Source organism: Chanodichthys erythropterus, chromosome 5 (genome assembly GCF_024489055.1).
Source record: "Chanodichthys erythropterus isolate Z2021 chromosome 5, ASM2448905v1, whole genome shotgun sequence".
Taxonomy (NCBI): domain Eukaryota; kingdom Metazoa; phylum Chordata; class Actinopteri; order Cypriniformes; family Xenocyprididae; genus Chanodichthys; species Chanodichthys erythropterus.
This window is the reverse complement of record NC_090225.1, coordinates 37139687-37155309: the sequence shown is the minus strand read 5'-3', so window position 1 is coordinate 37155309 and position 15623 is coordinate 37139687. Positions and strand designations below refer to the sequence as shown.

General features: G+C 35.6%; 1 protein-coding gene across 6 annotated transcripts in view; it reads right to left on the bottom strand.

Annotated features, from left to right (window-relative positions):
• The window catches only part of thada (THADA armadillo repeat containing), a 130611-nt gene that overhangs the window by 47000 nt on the left and 67988 nt on the right, over positions 1 to 15623 (bottom strand). The window lies entirely within an intron of this gene.

Below are 15623 nucleotides of genomic sequence, written 5' to 3'. Positions count from 1 at the left end.
ATGGAAAAGCTAAAATTTCATCAGCCATTACTCCAGTCTTCACAAATCATTCTAATATGCTTCTTTGGTGTTCAAGAAAGTTTTTATATTATTATTAACTTTGAAAATGGTTACTTTTTGTGTTGCTTAATATTTTTGTGGAAACCATTATTTCCAGGATTCTTTGATAAATAGAAAGTTAAAAATTACTGAATAAAAGTATTAATTTATTTTTATTTTTTTTAAATAAAAGAAAATCTGACTGACCAAAAAAGTTTGAACTGCACTGAAATTGATGGATAGGCAAAATGTATAGCTGCTTACTAAACTAACATCAAACATTTAAATTTCTTTATATCAGAAGGATTTTAAAATCAGAAATACAAATTCATTCAAGTGTGTCAAAACTTTAAGGCCTGTTTAGTTTCACAGAAAGGGCTTAGATTAAGCCAGGATTAGGCCTTTTTATTGGTTAAATGGTACAATGTTTCTCACTAGATATCCCAGCGCTGTGTAATTAGTTCAGTTAGGACATTTTAATAGCTTTTATAAACGTGCCTTAGAAAAAAACATCACTGGTGTGTATCTTGAGACAAAACAATGGCACCGACATGTCAGTGCAAGTTGCTTTCAGTTAAAACAGCTCAATAAATGAATTTTAGTCTGCTTAAAGGGTTAATTCACCCAAAAAATGAAAATAATGTAATTTATTACTCACCCTCATGTCATTCTACACCCGTAAGACCTTTGTTCATCTTCAGAACACAAATTAAGATAGTGTTGATGAAATCCGATGGCTCAGTGAGGCCTGCATTCACAGCAATGGTAATTTCTCTCTTAAGATCCATAAAGGTACTAAAAACATGTGAGTACAGTGGTTCAACTTTAATATTATAAAGCGACGAGAACATTTTGTGCGCGCCAAACCCCATGATTTTTTAAAAATATCCATTTCAAAACACTGCTTCATGAAGCTTCGGAGCTTCGGATCGTGCATCAAACCGCCAAACTGCTGAAATCACATGACTTTGGCACTCCGAATCACTGATTTGATTTGTAAAGCTCCGAAGCTTTATGAAGCAGTGTTTTAAAATAAATAGTAAAAAAATCATTATTTTGTTTTTTGGCGAACAAAAAAATATTATCGTCGCTTTATAATATTAAAGTTGAACCACTGTACTCACATGAACTGATACCTTTATGGATCTTGAGGGAGGAAGTACCATTGCTGTGAATGCAGGCCTCACTGAGCCATTGGATTTCATCAAAATATCTTAATTTGGGTCCCGAAGATGAATGATGGTTTTAAGCCCCGTTCACACCGCCAGCGACACGCAGCGACAAAGCAACAGGATCCCATTCATTTCAAGAGCGACAGTGACCGTTGGCGACAGAATGTAGGGGTCAGCGACGGGAGACACGTGACAAAAGTTCAGATATTTCAACTTTATGCAAATCAGGAGCGAATTTCACGAGCGACAACCAATAGGAGTGAAGGCTCTCTGGAGCTCACGTCACCGTCTCGAGTGCAGGCAAGACTGACAGGACATATTTCCGGAGTGATTTCACTGTTTTATATGATTTAACTGTACATACATGGATATAATAAAATGATGCGTGAGTCTTGTGTCTTGTGAGCTTGATTCATACATTTTGTGTAATGTTTCGTGTTGTTACATTATATGATGCTGAGAGCAGTTTAGCACTGCTGCAGTTCATATTACAGTTTTCCCTGCATTGTGTTGATTTTTAAGCCTTGTCTGTGAAACCAGGGGTTAATGGTACTACAGTACATTTTTATTTAAAAATGTAATTTAATAGATTCCTGGAAGGTTTATTGAACTCTTTTGGACTGGTAGTAGAGTGGGGGGTTGGGGACTCGGTGAATTCATTTTCAGAGCAGCCCCTTGACGACTGAGATGACTGCTTTACAAGCACTAAATCTAAAAAGCCTCTCCACAGTTCTGGAAACTCCCCCAAGAAGCTCCAGAGACAAGAAATAGAAAATATCCATCCATCAAAAAAAAAAGAATAAAAAAAAAAAAAAAAAAAAGGGGGGCAGGAAAAAGACAAAAAGAACAAAAAGAACAACGATGTAGTGATCATGTCTGTAGATAAATGAATGGATGTTCAACAGATGAACAGATAGAAACAACAAATAAACTAAAGCTAGACCTGGAGAGCTGTGATTGGGATCTGCTGACAGCAGATGGAAGCGAGCATGGAGGTATGAGTTTGTGTTAACATTTGCATTCTCTCCCAGACCTAACCGCAGTTAGAGAACAGAGCTCACTGACATTACTGACCTCAAACCATAAATAACATAAGGATTCTGAAAGGGACATGTTAATCTGTACAATAACAACTTCTAGGGAGGCTAATGAAACCCATGTCATAAATGAAACATTAAGCTGCATATAACTACTGAGGAAAGAGATGAGGTAAAAAACTTGACTATGGGATACTGTGCACTTGTGTAACCTGGTTATACACATGGGTGTCACACTGACAACATTCATACTGTCAGAGCTTGTTCAGTTTACCATACTGAACAGACCGACAGCTTCAGTGATTATAAAAGTGCTATTTTCTGTGTAATTCAGTTACAATTTGAAGATAAGTTTTAGTTTTTCATGAGACTTTGTGACTTCCTACTTTTTCCATATATTAGGGATCAAAAGTCAATAACTGCTCCTCTGCCACCATCTACTAGTTATATTGGTCTTTTTTTTTAATAAAAGTGTTTGCTACAAATTTTAAATTAAAGTGTTTGCTACAAAATGTTAGTTTTCCTACATCTTTAAACTTTCAGTTTAACAAATCATCACATTAAAAATAACACTAAAACCGGATAATATTTAGAGATTTTAAGTGCTGGAAAAAGTTTTGAAAGCACTTGAAAGCCCTTGAAAAGTGCCTGAATTCCACACTCAAAAGATTGTACGAACCCTGAGATGAATCATGTAAAAAAAAAAAAACGACAATTTTTTTTCGACTATTTCTGCCACAATACCATAGTTACAGTTAGCATTGCTACATTAAATCTATCATTAAATTTAGTCGCACCAGCAGGAAAAAACTGATGCAAAATGCAACCATTTGGTCACAGTCTGGAGCCCTGGATACGGTTAGCACCATAAACTGCTCTAAAGCAGTATTAAATTTTGTCTGCATTAAAAGGCACTGAGCTTTGACATTTTTCATATCTGGCCAGTAGCGGGCTTTGCTTTGTTTCATCTGTTTCACCTGAAATGGGCCTCAACAGAAGGGGCCTCGGCTTGCGCTCGAAAAAGAGCCCTGGCCCCACCATTAAACACACAGGTCGGTAATTAATTGGGGCAAAAATGTTACCAAAATTAATAAAATGCCCCCAAAATTTAAGATATGGGGTAAAATGTCCCTGTATGTGTTCTTGTTTTTAATAATTATAACAGGATACAGTTAAGCAATACCACATGAGCAAGAGTGCTGTTTTCCCGAATATCTGCACAATTGCAAACATGATATTGATTTTATACAACAGTTCAATAGAGTGGTGGAATATGGTGTCACTTTGTAGGCCAATCGGTAGTTAACCTCACGCTGGTTCCCTCAACAAAATCCCAATTGACCCTTCGCTAAGCCACACCAGAAAATCACCACAGGCCAATCGTGGTTTAGCAACCATAACTAGGCGCGGGAGGTCTGTCAAGCTTTCGAGCGAAGGAAACATGCTGAAGCATTATGCGTATGGATTGTGTAAATCTGATACCTGGTATCCTAAAAGTTTGGAAGGGGTGGTGGAATTTTTTCCCTTCCCAAATCCTAAAACCCAAGGGGAGAAATGCCGGTGTTCTGACAATTTGTGCTACCCTGTCAGATTTTGCTACCTCACTTTGAAACAGTAGATAGCAAAATCTGACAGCAAAAAATGCTAACGTTACCTATCAGATTGTGCTTCCAGCATGATATTAACGTGGTTTATGGCTTTATTAACATCTACACTTAACCCCAACCCTTATAAAAATGCAAGTACAGTGGTGTTAGCACAATATGATGTAGCATTAATCATTAGAACAAGTATAAATCGATAGTGAAAAATGCTACCTATCAGATTGTGCTTTACACCTAACCCAACACTAAACCTACCCTTAAAGTAATACAGTAGCTGCAAATACAGTAATTTTGTGTTATTTAACATGACAGCAATGATCTAATATTGATGTGCGCACATGCAGTAAGCCCGGGTAGGACAACCTGACGGGTAGATTAGCTAGCTAGCTAACTCAGCACATCATTGCTTGGAAATAACAATGGTTCTTTGTTCATAATGCATATATTTGAACATAAAATGATTAAAGGCAAGACGGAGTAGCTTGGCACACTAAAAATATAAGCGGGAGAATTGGTCATTGCAAAGTGGTCAGGCTAATGTCTTGTGTCTATTCCACAAGACTTATGGATAAGCTGTTTGATTTATAATTATTAGGTTATTTTCACAAATTTCACTTAACTAGCTGTGGATGAACAAAGCTGTTCCTCAATTTGTGTGTTTCCCATTTGAACGGTCAGCATATGAGGTGGCTGCTGCTTGCGCAGGCAGCTTTAGCTTCAATTTTGATTATATTTTTTTCTAATCGGTTGCATATCATGTCGTGGATATATCCCTCGAATGCATACTGCAGTCCCTTTTGTCTTGCTCTCTCAGATATTTCACCTGTTCGCCAAAAATGACCAATTATCTCCTTGGAAATGTCTGACACCAGTGCATACATACTGCAAGTGACTTGCCAGGCCCGAAAGCCTGACAGGCATAGCAACAGTAACTAAGGAGGGTGGGGCTTAGTGAAGAGTCCATTGGATTTTCTCAGAGGCCATAACGAGGCTGTAAAAGCGGACTGAGCTTACCTATTCGGCGTGATGACGTTTAATGTCCTCGACAGCCTCTGTAGTCCAATTTAGCCACTTGTTAGCAACCATCATTTTCAAGACATGTAATGGCTTAAAAAATCATGGGTAGGTTAATACTGATGTATTTTATGTTGTATAATAAAATGTGAAAGTATCTTGAGCTTGTATTAACCACAGACCTTATTTCAGCCATTTAACCAAAAACCAATAATAAAAATAAAAAAAAAAACATTGACTTTGGGACGATGGAACCGAAAATCTAACTCACTTCCATGTTTTGGCCTACAAAAATGTGTCATAGTTCCACCACTCTATAAACTAGAAGTTAATATCAGATGACTTATATTATAGACTCAGAACATTGTCTGTTTTTGCTCTATTTTGCCAAAGAAAATAGTTCCAAACAAATCCACAGTATTTGACAGATATAATCCACATATCTGAGCAACATAGTAATATTTAGTTACTGAATGAATCTGCGGTTTTAACACATGTTGAATTAATCATTTGAATTATTCAACTCATTAAGTCAATGATTTGCTGCCACGTACTGGTGTTTTTAGTTTCACATTATAAGTATCATTTCATTTTTCCATCATTTCATATTTCTATATTCTGTATTTCTTCTGCAGAAGACGAAAGAAGATATTTTGAAAAATGTTGGAAACCAACTACCATAGCTACCAATAAATTTACATAGTATGGGGAAAAATGAGGGAGTGAAAATTATAAAATTTTCACTTTTGAGTGAACTATGCCTTAAGAAACGTAATAAACTCTGGCTAACACAAGTAGGTTTAGGTCATTCATCACGTTAATTTTAGGCCATGACCTTGCACAAAGAGCCACAAATAGGCATGACCCATGGAGATGTCATGATAATACAGGAAGAGACGGTAAGGCATGTCATAAGTAACTGTCTGATGATCAGCTCTATTGACCACTGTTATGTGTGCTGTACACTACACACTCCAAATGGGACAGAGAGAAAGCAGGAGATGCCAGCAACAGACAGCCAGACATGTGAACCTTCACCTGCTGGGTTTAAATTGCACCATCATACAGACATCCACATTAACCATACATGACATACATGTTGCCTTCAGCAGTCACAGCAGGACAACAATCCAAAGACACGGCTTGTCACATGACGGAAGCACAGAGTCCCATTTGTAGCTGCAAATATATGACGCACAAAACAAAAAAACAAAACAAAAAAACAAGCCTAACCTGTTGGTTTCACCTTTTCTTTTACAAATTAAAGTAATAGTTCACCCAAAAATCATTAAAGGTGCCCTAGAATTAAAAACTGAATTTATCTTGGCATAGTTAAATAACAAGAGTTCAGTACATGGAAATGACATACAGTGAGTCTCAAACACCATTGTTTCCTCCTTCTTATATAAATCTCATTCGTTTAAAAGACCTCAGAAAAAAACAGGCGAATCTCAACATAACACAGACTGCTGCGTAACAGTCAGGATCATTAAAATGCACACCCCAATATTTGCATATGCCAGCCCATGTTCAAGCATTCGACAAGGGCAGGACATCTGGATGTGCACATCTGAATCATCAGACTAGGTAAGCAAGCAAGGACAACAGCGAAAAATGGCAGATGGAGCAATAATAACTGACATGATCCATGATATCATGATATTTTTAGTGATATTTGTAAATTGTCTTTCTAAATGTTTCATTAACATGTTGCTAATGTACTGTTAAATGTGGTTAAAGTTACCATAATTTCTTACTGTATTCACAGAGACAAGACTGTCGTTATTTTAATTTTTTTAAACACTTGCAGTCTGTATAATTCATAAGCACAACTTCATTCTTTATAAATCTCTCCAGCAGTGTGTAATGTTAGCTTTAGCCACGGAGCGCTATCAAACTAATTCAGAATCAAATGTAAACATCCAAATAAATACCATACTTACGCGATTAGACATGCTGCATGACGAACACTTTGTATTTTGAGGGTTATATTAGCTGTGTGAACTCTGTTTATGCTGTTAAAGGCAAGCACAAGCTCCGTGGGTGGGGAGCGTGAGCATTTAAAGGGGCCGCAGCCTAAATCGGCTCATATTTAATGATGCCCCAAAATAAGCAGTTTAAAAAAAAAAAAAAAATCTATGGGGTATTTTGAGCTGAAACTTCACAGACACATTCAGGGGAAACCTTAGACTTATATTACATCTTTTAAAAAGACGTTCTATGGCACCTTTAACTAAACCTGATGTCATTCCAAACATGAATAATGTAAATTTTTCTTTAAAAGTAAATGCACTATTGAAGTATCCAAAAAAAAAAAAAAAAGTACTGCACAACATACTGAGTAAACCCATACAATCTCAAAATAAATCATGTACATGTGTATTGAAAATGTATGCAGTATATCAATACATACAAGTTAGAGGTCGATCACTGTTGGATTTTGTTGATAATGTGATTTTTTTCAAAAAAAAAAAAAAAAGGAAATAATAATAATAATGCACTGGTGTGCATCTTGAGAAAAAAAAAAAAAGGTACTGACATTAAGATATATCAGTGCTTTCAGTTAAAACAGCTCAAACATGCATTTTAGTCTGGGACTAGCTTAAGTCTACTCCGTGAAACCAGGGGTAAATGTATTGTGTTGACACTAGTTAAACCCTTATACTGAATGCGTTAAATAATGTTCTTAGTTTTCCTTCCTATGATGGGGCAGCCCAGAGAGAAAATACAAGGGTTTAACTGCCAGATACAGTTCATTACTGTTATTATTACCAAAAATTAAAAGATTTTATGCATAATGTAGAACTTTTAAATACACCAGGACTATTATTTTGAAATGTCTTTGCTTTACTTCCAGATGAGCCAGATAATATACACTGTTGCAACTATTTACAACATATTACAATATAGAAACCATAAAAGCAAACATTATCATAACTCTAAACAGTGGATCATGAGCAATCGCTTGAAAAAATGCACAGTATTTATTGATTGCATACTGCTCTGAAACAGTGAATGTGTATGATGCTCAACAGGACTACATTTTGATGTTGAATGTGCAGCACTAACATTTATTTAAATCATTGCCTTTTGAAGGTTAAAAATCTCCTAACGGCATATCACGATTATTGCCATCCCCAAATTTAAGAGATTTTAATGGACTTAAATTTGATCAAACTGAATTTAAGACTTTTTAAGGACCTGCGGGGACCCTGTGGCCAGTGGATTATCAACATGGTCATACAGGTTTGGTTAACTATTCCTTTAAATTTAAATAAAGAACTGAAATAAACATACTAAAATACATACAGCATAAGCATCTCAGACACTTATTTCGATCTAACGACCGCCTCTGTACTGTTCCCCCTTTCTGGCCTCATATGTTAACTATCAGTGCTAATTTGTCCCATTAAAAGTCTTTGGAGAGGAAATGACAGTTTGGAAGGGTGTAATTTTAGAAACATAGCAGTCTGAGGCGAGTCATCTCCAGGGGGCTTTCTCAGTCTCGACCCGCCATTACGGCTCAAAGGCCATCTGGCTCTTATTAGGCACGGTGGTACAGTTTCCCCGAGTATGACTCGGCAGTCTGCAAGCACCAAACAAACCTAATCTTAGTCTGGCTCGAAAACAACAGGCCGAGACCGTGTTGGACAGCACCTGGCGAGAGCGCCATAACACAACTTGTTTATTCAAGTTCGTCTGGCTCTTGAGGCGCACTGGAGAAATGAAATGAGAAAGAGTACATGCAGTTCCATCACACGCTCCAGAAAGCACATCAGTGTATAAACACAGTTGCTTTTTTTCTGAGATGCAAGTTGCTCCACCTAAAACAAGTTTGAAAGTCTACACGAATTAAAAATATTTTCTTTAAAGTTGGAATGCAACGGAAGTAGTGACAGATCTTCCTTCTTGTGACACACACCATAATGAAACGTATTATTGAAAGAGAAAAATGTATGGAACATCTGAATGTCAGCTTGAGTCTGATTGTAAGAAAGGGGCAGGGTTTAACTGGACTAAATGTTCAGAGAAACTAAAGCCATTAAATATAATTTTCGGGGATTAAATCTGAAATAAAAAAAATATAAATATGTGAAAATTCGAAATCTGAAAACTAGAAATGTTTCCTTAGCAATTAATTTAAAGGATTAGTTGACTTCTGAATGAAAATTTCCTGATAATTTACTCACCCCCATGTCATCCAAGATGACTTTCTTTCTTCAGGCCAAAAGAAATTAAGGCTTTTGATGAAAACATTCCAGGATTTTTCTCCATATAGTGGATAATAGTGGACTTCAGTGGGGTTCACTGGGTTGAAGGTCCAAACTGCACTTTCAGTGTAGCTTCAAAGGACTCTACACAATCCCAGACAAGGAATAAAGGTATTATCTAGTGAAATGATTGGTCTTTTTTTAAAAAAAATAAAAATTTATATACACTTTTTAACCAAAAATGTTTGTCTTGCACTGCTCTGCGATGCGCCACGCATTACGTTGAAAGGTCATGCGTGAATTAGGCGGACGTACCACGGTAGGGTGGAAAACTTTCTCTGTCAACATTGTTTTACCTTTTTTTTTTTTTTTTGTAAAGGGCATTTGGCTTAATCTTGGCACGTTCGCTTTGTAGACACTGGATTGCTTCTTCCGCCTACGTCACGCGTGACCTTTCTAATGTAATTACGTCATGCGTACGGATCTCAGAGCTAGTGCAAGACGAACATTTGTGGTTAAAAAGTATACTATCATCTGGGATTGCGTAGAGCCCTTTGAAGCTGCACTGAAACTGCAATTTGGACCTTCCACCCAGTGAACCCCACTGGAGCCCACTATATGGAGAAGAATCCTGGAATGTTTTCCTCGATTGATGAAAGAAATACATGAACATCTTGGATGACATGAGGGTGAGTAAATTATCAGGAATGAAATTACTACAATGAAAATGAAAACTCAAACTAAAAAAGACAACACAAAGATAGTACTAAATAATATCATAGTATTCAAATAATACTAAAATAACACTGCTTTTCAGATGCCGTCACCTAGACCACATAAGTGGCAAAAATAATGTCAGCAAACAGCCAAATAGTTTAGACACTGTTTTAGGTTACTGTATATTATATATATGTATATTATAATATTATATATTTTATACAACAGTTCTGTCTGATTCTCGAATCTGACTGGCTCATAGCCATGCGATATTTCAGTGATAACAGCACTCCTACTGCCTTTTCACCGTTTGTATCACTCCGCTTGAAGTGACCGTCATGGCGGCCGATCAAATCAACCGTAATTTTTACAAATATTACTCCTTATACCACGAACTGTAGTTTTAATAGTTTTTTAGGCGAGAATGTAGTTGTTTAGACCTGAAATATGTGACTCATATTTAGTAACAGCGCCTATTTTACAATTTGTTTTGATGTTCTCGGAGATGCGATCTCGAGTGCATCAGCGGCCGTTCAGTGATTCTGTAACCTCCGAGAACAGCTTCATCTCGGCCAGTGACTCGTGGATTTGCCGCTGGCTCTTATAGTGGTTAAACATGAGACATAATTCAATTTGAGTACATAGAACGGGCAGTCTTTGGTCTTACTGATCTATTATTTGTTCCAGAGCAAGTCGAATTGTGCTATATTAAATTTGAAGATAATAAACGTTATGTTACATCCTTATATAGCACATTGGCTACAACTAGACGGGACATATCACTCTTCTCCGCTTCAAATACGTAAAACATTAAACTTTATAAACATATGTTTTTTTGAGTAAAGAAAACGCTTTACAATTTTTTTTTCAAACATCAGATCTTTTATTTACCTTTGCATTGCACAGAGATGTCCAAACTGCAATGGATTGAGTGAACATTACATTAATTAGATGGCGGCAACACTTTACAGGAGAATTAGTCAGTGAGTCACAAGAGACTTTTAAATTGAAAGGAACTTTGCAAAAGGAAGTTGTTTTAGCGCTGTGGTGTTATGGATGGAAAATTCCCAAAGCTGAAAAAAAGACAAATACAAAGATCGCTTACCTCAGCGGACATTCAAACGGACTTGTATAAAGGATGTAATATTATGGACATCGACTTGATGAATCAATGTAATGCAATATACCAGACACAGGTAATAGCCTACTCTCTCTCTCGCTCTCGCTCTCTCTAATACTGTAGAAAATTCAATGTGTTTCAATAAGTGACTCAACGTTCCTTCGTTACTAGTTCTAAAGTGACATTTTAGAGTTAGCAACGGAGGCTTGGTTCAACTGACAACTTGAGTTTTGAAACGTTCCTTCATTACTAGTTCTGAAGTGACGTTTTAGAATTAGTAACGGAGGCTTGGTCCAACTGTCAAATTGAGATTTGAATCCGTGGCGGAAGGAAGTAGTGCTGCACAAAAGAGGGTTTTAAAGACACCCCATTGTTGTTCTTATTTATTTACACACTCCTGCCGTCGAACTGTTGTATAAACGCAATATCACACGAGTAGCCGTGCGATATGGCTGTATATCAGTACGCTGTGATTACCTGCGGCCTCGTGCCTACGGACGAATCACAGCGTGCTGATATACAGCCATATCGCACGGCTACTCTACCCTAATTAGATCATTATATATATATATATATTTTTTTTTTTATATTATATATATAATTAATATTATATATAATATAAAATACATATATAATATAAAATATATGTATAATTAATAAATATATAATTATATATATATGTATGTATTTTATATTATATATAATTAATATATACTTAATAAATATATATAATATAAAATATTTATATAAATATATATAATATAAAATATTTATATAAATATATATAATATAAAATATTTATATAAATATATATAATATAAAATATTTATATATATATATATTTATATATATATATATATATATATATATATATATATATATATATATATATATATATATATATATATATAATATAAATATAATATAAATATAATATATATATAATATATATATAATATATATATATATATATATAGAAAAAGGAAGCATGAAAAAGACATCTTTATTGAGAAAACGCATAACATAGACACTTGTTTCTGTTTTTGTACCTAAGTGGACAAACTGCCTTTGTGAGCATCACCTAAACAAGGAACTAAAAGTAGCAGCAGAGTACCAAAGCTTACAGTGGAGATGACACTAGCAGACACATAAACATAGTAGCCTTCAAACAAATGTAAGCTACATGTTAGAGATGAAGATAGACCACATCCAAAAAGAATGCTTCTAGGAACCCAATGCCAATGCATTAGATAAACGCATGCTTGCACTGGAAACACACTGTGCTTCTTTGACTGACAGAAATGCTAAGCTGTTAGCTAAATTCACTGACCTCTTGTCTTATACCTGGCACAAAACATCCGAATTATCGGTCTGCTGGAGCTAACAGTGGGGCCCAGTACATCAGTCTTCTTCTTACAACCCTTCTGTGGTCCTCCTGTGGGAAGATAAGTCTTCTCTGCCTGAGATTGACCAACAGTGGCTGGTTGCATAAGTACTGCAAGTTAGTCATCTAAATTGTTTTAGTCTTTAAGACTGGTCATAACTTTAAGTCAGCTCCTTGAATTAAAAATAAATAAATAAATAAATAAATAAATAAATAAATAAATAAATAAATAAATAAATAAATAAATAAATAAATAAACCATTAATACATTACACAATTGTGTGGGAAGTGTTGGCTTTATAAACAAGGATTCAGGACAGCCCTACTTTTTCCTGTGAATCATATGTTATTTATAGTTGTTTCCACCATAAACTGTAAAAACTGATGTTTTTATATCACAACCAGTTTGACATTGGATCAACCAATGGTTCATACAAAAATTTTCCATTTACCCACTCTTAACAATTACCTGCTCTCTCCATCGAGTTTTTATCTTGCACTTGTCAGACAATGGACCCATCAAAATGAATGGTCTTAATCTATAAAAGGATGGAGTTCTCATCTTTTTAGCCCAGTCTACTCAACAGTCACATGTACAGCATAAAAAAAAAAAAAAAAAAACTAATTTCAGTAATTTATAACCTAATTAGATCCTTAAATGTAGACCCCACCAAATCCCTCTTGGGAACACAATTTGGAAATTTCCATCTTGGATGACCAGTGGTGTGACAATCTGGATCTAGTGCACTCCTCAACCATATGTGCCAGGCAAAATCTATTATAGATGTAAGCGATTTCCAGCCAACCACTTACATATGTTCTGGACATGCCTGTGGCTGACAGTGTGTCAAATAACCTTGACCAAAAGTCTAAGCAAGCCCTGAACCCTAGTTTGGCATTTCCCCAAGAGCAGACATGCCAGCTACAACAAATTTCCTTTACAGCCATTCAAGCTATGCACACTTTTTTTCCCCAAATGGATTTATAATTATGTGTTACGCAAAATGTATAAAAATATTTGAAAGGAGAACTGGCATATGTGTCAAGATTTTGCAAACTTGGCCATCAGCCTTTACGCCCCCAGCCACCATCTTGGTTCCCAGAAAGAAGCTAAAAAAAACAAAAAAAAAAAAACAAACAAAAAAAAAATCAATTGTTGGGACAAAATTTTCATCCTCTCTCAATGCAGCTACATTCTGATACATTATGCCCACTTTTCACAATCCAATCAATTCCAATGATTCAATGGCCCATTCATAAAGAGAGCCATTTACTTAATTCCTGAATAAATCAGCTGTTTGAATGAATTGAATAAAAAAAAAAAAAAAAATAAAAAAAAAAAGACTTGAAGGACCCCATCATACACCTGTTTTTTTTTTGCTAGTTTCAGCCCGACAGTTATTTCCACGTCCTGCGCCATGTTTAAATAGCAAATGCATTAGTCTCCATTTGTGCGCTCATGGTCTGGTCTAAAAACGAGGTGTGTTCAGGTGCATTTTGGTGCGTTGCTATTTTGAGGCAACTGAAATAGACAGCGCCATTGACCAACTGTTATTACACACACAGGGATGCGCAGCATCACACAAATATGCCAAATATTAAAAATAAAATGATTACAATGTAAAAGATTATTATTGTGTGCATAAAGATAAAAATGCTTTGGTGGAATCCGGTTTGTCTTGTAGATGGTCTGCTCGCCGCTTTAACCTCACGCACATGACATGTTATTTTTCACATGGTTTAAGGTCTGTGGGAGAGGGACGGGGGAAACTACATGAGCGCAAAAAAAAGAGGAATGTATAATGATTAAAGCAGATTTTTTTAAGACCAGACACACATGACACGTATCAGACACACTTCCTATTTTCTCACAACTCTTTGTTCATTTAACATTTTTTAAGACTGTGCTTATGAAGATACTGTGCAAAACAGGAATTCTGACATAATTTTGTGTGTTTTTGTCAATTCAAGTGTGAAAGAGAAAACATGGCACTATTTATAATAGTTAACAAATAATGCTAAAATAACACTGCTTTACAGTTGATGTCATCTAGGCCAGGAATTTGGCACAAACAATGTTAGCTAGACACATTTCTCTTTTTTCTAAATTAATTTATCATTACACAAAATCAATAAAAATATTTGAAAAGAGTGGATATAAATATGGATTCTTGGTACAAAATTTCATCCTCTATCTAGACTGCAAACTACCACTCAAGTGCGACACATAATGCCGACTTTTCAATCCATTCCTGATAGATAAAACCAAGTCATGTTTTTTTTTTTTTATCCAATTTCACTTGGAAATATGTCACTTTAGGGAAGTAAAATGGGTTGAAAATACAGTTTATGTTCAATTTAATGTGGTTGCTGGTTTTGGTTGGTTGGATTCCAGCTAATCCAAGCTAGAAGCTAATCCTAACTAAGCTTCATGGTTCATCTTAATCAGAGCTTGTGCACCTTAGAGTAGGAAAAAAAAAACATATATCTTGTTACAAAAACCAGCTTAACCACCTAAATGTGTAATGACCTAGTTTTAGCACCGGGATTTCCTGTCACCACTCTCATGGACATTGTGCAAACCCATGTTTGCTTAGCATGTGGCAATGTTATCAAATGGATAGTCACAGTGGTAGAACTCTAGTCTGGAAAGGTTGTATTTCAGATGTATTTAAATATAAAAACTTATATAATCTATAATAACATGAAACTAAATTAAATTAAACTGCATTGTGTACAGACTACATAGGTTAATAAGGAAGCTATTCTATTTCTGCTGTTCCGTAAGTACCATCTACTGTCAGAGAGTGAATTTGCATTTTCATTTAACCTGTTGCTGTTTTTCTGCAAAGCAATGTATACACGCAGTGTTGTAAATGTTAAATGATGGATTAAAAATATAACGTGCATTCTAAAAACTGAAATAATTATCCGACTAGACATATCAGACATCATTATCAGGTTTTAATTAAATCTGATTAAACCTGGGTCATTTCAGATACGTAAACACAGCTTTATCCATTCCAAATTTTCTGTTATCACATCTCTTAAAGTACTGATTTCAGTTCAGATTTTCATCCAAAATCTCGGTTCATACCAGTTAATTTAGCTGAAGCGGTTTGCTCTGATGATTGGTTCTGTGAGGCCACATGTTGATAGAGGAGCATGTCCATTGGCTGCAACCCACAGGTATTATAGCCAATCACAAAAGTTGACATTGAGCAGCCAACCACAGATGAATATCCTGCTGCGTATTATTGCGCTACATTTTTGTGCATAACTCAGTGATTTCTATCTTTTATTCAACTAATAGCCTACAAAAGTG